The 6,578-nt window shown below is 43.2% G+C and overlaps 1 protein-coding gene and 1 pseudogene across 2 annotated transcripts in view; both read right to left on the bottom strand.

Annotated features, from left to right (window-relative positions):
• The window catches only part of ZSCAN4 (zinc finger and SCAN domain containing 4), a 68,847-nt gene that overhangs the window by 6,858 nt on the left and 55,411 nt on the right, over positions 1-6,578 (bottom strand). For both annotated transcript variants that reach the window (XM_008590972.1, XM_008590973.1), the window contains exon 2: positions 2,313-2,565. The gene's annotated coding sequence lies outside the window, so the exon portion shown is untranslated. The remainder of the gene's footprint in view (positions 1-2,312; positions 2,566-6,578) is intronic.
• Positions 4,432-5,087, bottom strand: LOC103606362 (annotated as a pseudogene).

The following is a 6,578-nucleotide window of genomic DNA, read 5'->3' as shown; positions in this document are numbered from 1 at the left end:
GGGATCTTAACCCTTGACTTGGTGTTGTCAGCATCACGCTCAGCCAGTGAGCCAACCGGCCATCCCTATGTGGGATCCGAACCCGGGGCCTTGGTGTTATCAGCACCACACTCTCCTGAGTGAGCCACAGGCCGGCCCAAATTTAATGCTTTTTAAATCTTAACTAAATACTTCTCACACACTGTGACCATAACTTTTGCAGTTCGAGGTGTGACAGCAAAACCAGCACAAATTTCTTTTTGCTTCCTCACAATTTCATGAATAGAGGATTCATTCTTACCATAGATCTTAGCAACCTCATCATATGATTGTTTTTCTTTCCTTATTAAGTAGAGAACTTTCACCTTTGCACTTAAAGAAGCACTTTACAGCTTCTCTTTGGCATATCCGAATAGCCAGCATCACTACTCTTACACTTTGGGGGCCATTATTAAGTAAAATAAGAGTTACTTGAGTGCAAGCACTGCAATACCACAGCAGTTGATCTGGTAACTGAGACGGCTACTAAGTGACCGACCTGCAGGTAGCGAATACAGTGTGGATACTCTGGACAAAGGGATGATTCACATCCCAGGCGGGACACAGTGAGACTGCACAAGATTTCTACTCAGAACAGTCTTCAGGGCCGGCCCGTGGCTCACTCGGTAGAGTGCGGTGCTGATAACACCAAGGCCCCGGGTTCGGATCCCACATAGGGATGGCCGGTTGGCTCACTGGCTGAGCGTGGTGCTGACAACACCAAGTCAAGGGTTAAGATCCCCTTACCGGTCATCTTTTAAAAAAAAAAAAAAAGATTTCTACTCAGAACAGTCTTCAACTTAAAACTTGCGAATTGTTCATTTCTGGAACTTTCCATGTAATATTTTCAGACCACAGTTGACCGTGGGTAATTCAAACCTCAAAAAGCAAAACTCTGGATAAAGAAGGACTACTCTACATCAGGCACAGACATCTGCAAGGTGTCTACACCAACTACACCCACAGTGACAGTTAGATAATACACTCCTTAGGGAAAATTCCCTCATCCCATTTACTATTTCTTTTTTTCCATTAGGTTACCCTCCCTTGTGAACAACATCTGTCCCTTGCTTCGCTGATTTTATTAAAGTTACAAGTTTATGTTTATCTAATTTTAATTCCTGTCTTTTCTCACTGGAATGTAGGATTCAGCAGAGATAAAATTGAGTTTGCATTGCTCAAAATTAATCTCTGATTGCAAATAATGTTACCTGGGCAATAGTGGGCAGATCATTTGGAATGCACAATGGATAAAAAATTAAATCCCTTTTCTGTATCATTGCTCTACTTGTGTCCTTTTTTTCATTTTGTAAATGGTTAACATTTCAAAGATTTGTAGTTTTTAAAAAAGCAAATTTCATGCCATAAAATAAGAGAATGGGGGTGTTTGGTGGGAGTGACATGTGAACACAAAGACCTAATTCATTTATGTTAGTTGATGTCATCTTAGGCTTTGTGTGTCAACTTCACCTGGTCCGATCAAACTAGCCACCCTGATCTCATCAATTAATGAGGCAAAGATGATTCAGGTAAAACCTCACAGGAAAAAATAGAACACATTCTTGCCTTTCCTTAATTCATTTATCACAAAGCCAGTCAACATTTACAAAATGTTAATCTGCTCACATCACACTCCATCCAATTTACTCCCTCAATGGCTCTCCCTTACCCCCAGGGAAAAGCAATAAGTCCTTCCATGGCCCGCTGTAAGCTCCTGCAGCTCCATCTTAGGTGTTGTGGTATTCTGGCCTCTTTCTTTTCTTTTTTTTTCTGTAGAAGAACCTATGTCTTTTCTTTCATCTGGAACTTGGACTACCTCCCTGGCTTCCCCACAACACACAGACCACATGTTCACACTTGGAGACATGCACTCAATCCCACACAGACAAGGTGATGGAGCACTATTGCTAAAACCTGGAAATTCAAAACCAGACTGCTGGGATTCTAATCTGGAGTCTGGCATTTACAAACTGTTTGATCCAGGCATGTTACCTATCAGGTTCCTATATAGTATATCTGTCATGGGGCTCTTACCTCTCTTTATTCATTTATTTATTTTGTGGCTGCCCATTATGGGGATCTGAATCTGAATCCTTGACCTTTGGAGGCTCTTATCTCTAAAGATACACAGCTCCCAAAATTGTCATGGGAGCTAAGAGTTAACATACCTCACTTCCGAGAACCCCCCATGTCTTTGTAGCTAGGACTTTCCCCCCATAGCTATACCTACATCCACAGTTATGCACACTCAAACACACAAAATTGGATGTTTTCTTTCTGTTCTGGAAACTTACCTCCTTCTCAGTTGAACTTCAATCCGGGTAATCCTGGGCTGAACGCTGAGCTGAAGTGTGACTGCCTTTCTGCACTGGGTTAACCTGACGTGACTTCTCAAGGCTCTTCCCTTTTATAGGTATAGGATCGATGACTCATTTAAAGATGTGATTGGATACAACTTTCCTGTTGATTGAGTCACTGATGAAATCTTTATCCAGCCACAGCTCCAGGTCTCCAATATGATATTATATACCACCCCTGGATCTGGGGCTGTAGACCACAAACAAACACATTAATATTTCTGAAATGAAATATAAAAGCATTTACACTAAGTGTGAATAGAAAAATTAACATTAGCCACGCATAAATTCTTGTCAAGTTTTGTCATAAGCAATTTTTGTTACAAACTTGCTAAAACATTTTTAGTTTTCAGAGATTATGGACTGCAAGGGTAGCAGAAAACAAGGCTAATGTTCTTTTTCTCCCTGTGCCAATCCCACGCTAGTGAGACAGAGGGGGCTCCAGGACCTCAGATGAGGGGGACAGCAAAGAGACAACAGGGTCTGACATTAGGATAGTTTCAACAGGAAGGGAGAGATAGGTTCATATTTCCTGTTGAGAAAGCACATGATTTTTTTTTGTTGTTGTTGTTTGTTTGTTTGTTTTTTACCGGTAAGGGGATCTTAATGCTTGACTTGGTGTTGTCAGCACCACACTCTCTCAAGTGAGCTAACCGGCCATCCCATATAGGGATCCAAATTCATGGCTTTGGTGTTATCAGCACCACACTCTGCCAAGTGAGCCACAGGCCAGCCATTGAGAGGCTCCTGGTTTGAGCAGGTTCGACAATGTGGTGGAAGCTGGGCTCTTTTCCCTGCGCTAATCTCCCTGCCTCCCACCCTTGTACAGGCTGAGGCTTCTGTGGAGATAAGAAAATCCTAGGGTGGGTCAACGAGATGATTGCAGCTTCTGCTCCATCAGCTGTGCAGCCTCTTGGGGCTTAGATTGTCTCCTTATTACTGTTGGGTACAGAGTTCCTTATCTCTCCATGACACTAGGGTTGATTATTATCTGCTTAGAATCTCTTAGTCCTGCACTGATGAGATGTCTGCATGACTTCCCCACATTGGGAATTATGCCTTGAATCCTCTCTTTACACTGCTGTGCATTGGTCCGTTTCTCCAGGGAGTTTCATCCATTTATGCTCTTCGTAATCTAAGGGAATTTTCCAGTGCATTTAATGTATATTAATACTCCATATCCCTGGGAATTAAACTTTTCTCATAGAACAAAGGAGTGAGCCTTCATTCTGAACCATGATTTGTGAAATTAACATGATTTTTCCTGTCATAAATGTATTTGTCAAAGGAGTTCTGGGCATGATGTGTCTTCCATGGCTTTTTACATTCATTTCCTTTCAAATGTTCTTGTCTTTAGGATTAGAGGTATTTCTAAACATGGTGAGATTAAGATCAGTTTGGTTCACCGTTCTGAAAGGCTCTTTCAGCAATTTGTTTACCTGTATTTCTTGAGATGACTGTTATGGGTTGAATTGTGTCCCCCAAGTTCATAGGTTCAGGTCCTAACTCCCAGTACCTTAGAATGTGACCTTATTTGGAAATAAGGTCATTGCAGATGTAGTTAGTTAAGATGAGATCATAATGCAGTAGGGTGGGACCTTAATCCAGTGTAACGAGTGTTCTGAAAAGATGGGATTTCTAAAATGGGGATTAAGGTGATGCCTTTACAAATCATGGAATGCCAAAGTCAACTCACAAACCACCCAAAACTGGGGGAGAGGCATAGAATATATTCTCATAGCCTTCAGAAGGAACGACTCTGCTGACACTTTGATCTCAGATACGAGCCTCCAGAACTGTGAGAAAACAAATTTCTGTTGTTTAAGTCACCCAGTTGTGGAACTTTGTTACAGTAGCTCTAGCAAGCTAACACACTGAGGCATTGTGCCTTATTTCTATTGTCTTATATTGATTTTCTCTTTTTGCGGGGATAGGAGGGTGACAAAATATGTTTATTCAGGCTTGATCCATTGATACAGCCATATGTGTAATATATGTAAAATATGTAATTTAAAGTCGGGGAACTCATAATCGGGTTGATGTGACCTCCTTTCCTCCCCTTTGGCACAGTCTTTCCAACTGGTCCCTTTCCCAGCTGCTTCTTTCAAAATCATGGAGTATAATGGGCAGGGGTCACTTCTTGGAAGCTTCTGCCTGGGCTGCCAAATCTGCCTCTTTCTGAGCAGCCAGGAGCGAGTCTCACTATCTCTAGAAAGCTTCCAGCTCTTCTGAACTGAGGTTCTTCACCAGGCAAATGCCTGAGAAATGGGCAGAGCTGATGATGGAGTAGACGACAGAGGACAGGGGTATGCTCTGCAGGGCAAAGTCATCACCCTGAGCTTTGATGTGGACGATCTCATACACATGCGTCAAGATCACCTGGCCTGCCACCCCTCTCCCTGTCTGCTGGGCCCCCTTATCAATCCCAGCAGCTGCCTTTAGGAAGTTGGATACAGTGTATTGTCCAATCTTGATTTCAAATGTCCTGTCAGGCTTCACAAAAGTTTTAGTAGGCAGAGGAATACCTTCTTTGATGTCCTTTGTCTTCTCATTGAACTCCTTGCAAAACTGGTTGATGGAAATGCCTTGTTGACCAAGGATGGGGCCAAGTCGGGGCCCAGACATGGCCTGGCCTGCTTGCACTATCATCCAGGTCAGGCCATCAGCCTTGGGCTTCCTCTGGACCTGAGTGGCCCAGCTTAGCTTCAACATGATGGAGGATCCCAGCCTTGGTCCACCTCAGGGCAACAGCAAGAGTGCTGGGTGCTGGGTGCTGCCATCTTGGGCCAGAGGTCAAGGGTCCTTTATATTTGATTCTTATTTGGATATGAAGCGAAGTTTTCATGGAAAAAGGTGCCTTCCAACAGTGTCCAGAACATCAGAGATTCACTGCTGGAAGTGGCAAACCAGATCCCCTTGCAATGAACAGATGACAAGTGCAAAGATGATTCCAGCAATCTCGTCTTCAGTCTAAGATTCCTCTTCATTCTAGCAGAGGAGCAGCAATTCCAAAAATAATGTTCCCACTATGTGTCTGCCCACAGACTCTTCCTTTTCCTGGAATCCTCAGCTGGATACAGGCTTGAAGACAGTGAGACTCCAGTGCTGGATTTCCTTGGTGGGAGACCGTAAATCATTGCAGGAAGAAAGGCATCCCTCCCTCCCAACAATGTCCACAGTAATACTTCATAGTCTGTGCTGGGCATAGGGAGACACACATCATACACATACCCTCTCCAAGCCCCTCAGTCCAGGGGAAGGAAATGTTAATATTCCCATTCTAGACCTGAAGAGATGGAGGCAAACAGCAGCAAGGATTCTTGCTCAAGGTCACAGCCTTGGGAAAGAAGTGCAGCCAGAATAGACACTTAAGTTTCCTGACTCTTGCAAAAGCTCCTCCATGGGACTCAGTCCATTCAGACAATGCAGGGTCAGAGGGATTCTGAGAAGCTCCATTTCTCTCTTACAACATCATGAGGACGAAGCCAGGGAAAAGATCTCTCTAAACAATATAAATCATATTGGCTGCAACTAGCATTGAGAGTCTGCTGGGTGCAGAGTGTTGCATTCAGGACTTTTCTTGCCTTGCCCCACTGACATGAGTTACAATAAAATATTGAGTCAAGAAAGTAAAGTAGAAGACAGGACAGGAATGATAGATCAGGTGAAAGCAGAGGGTGTATGAGAGAGTACTTCAAAAAGTTCATGGAAAAATTCAATTAAAAGATAACAGAAGTCCTTCCATGAACTTTCTAAGGACTGCTTTTATATACAGGAGGTATGGGTGTAATGCCATAATCCAATGTCTAGAAGCATTTAAATTAAAGATCTGCAGTGATGGAGGATTTTTATCTGAGAGTGCAGTGACTGAATTATTTGTATGATTTATTGGATCCTGCATCTCTTGACCATTCCTTATCTTAGAGTTGTATGTGGAGAAGGTTGTGATGGGAGTAACATCAAAAAGGCACACTGCAAGGCCGGCCCGTGGCTCACTCGGTAGAGTGCGGTGCTGATAACACCAAGGCCACGGGTTCGGATCCCATATAGGGATGGCCGGTTCGCTCACTGGTTGAGCGTGGTGCTGACAACACCAAGTCAAGGGTTAAGATCCCCTTACCGGTCATCTTTAAAAAAAAAAAAAAAAAGAAAAAAGAAAAAGGCACACTGCATAAGAAGTGTTTTCAACCAGGGGAAACAGCG

The sequence above is a fragment of the Galeopterus variegatus genome, unplaced genomic scaffold (genome assembly GCF_000696425.1).
Source record: "Galeopterus variegatus unplaced genomic scaffold, G_variegatus-3.0.2 Scaffold6525, whole genome shotgun sequence".
In the NCBI taxonomy this organism is placed as follows: Eukaryota; Metazoa; Chordata; class Mammalia; order Dermoptera; family Cynocephalidae; genus Galeopterus; species Galeopterus variegatus.
Note: the sequence above shows the minus strand (reverse complement) of the source record. Positions and strands in the feature narration are given on the sequence as shown.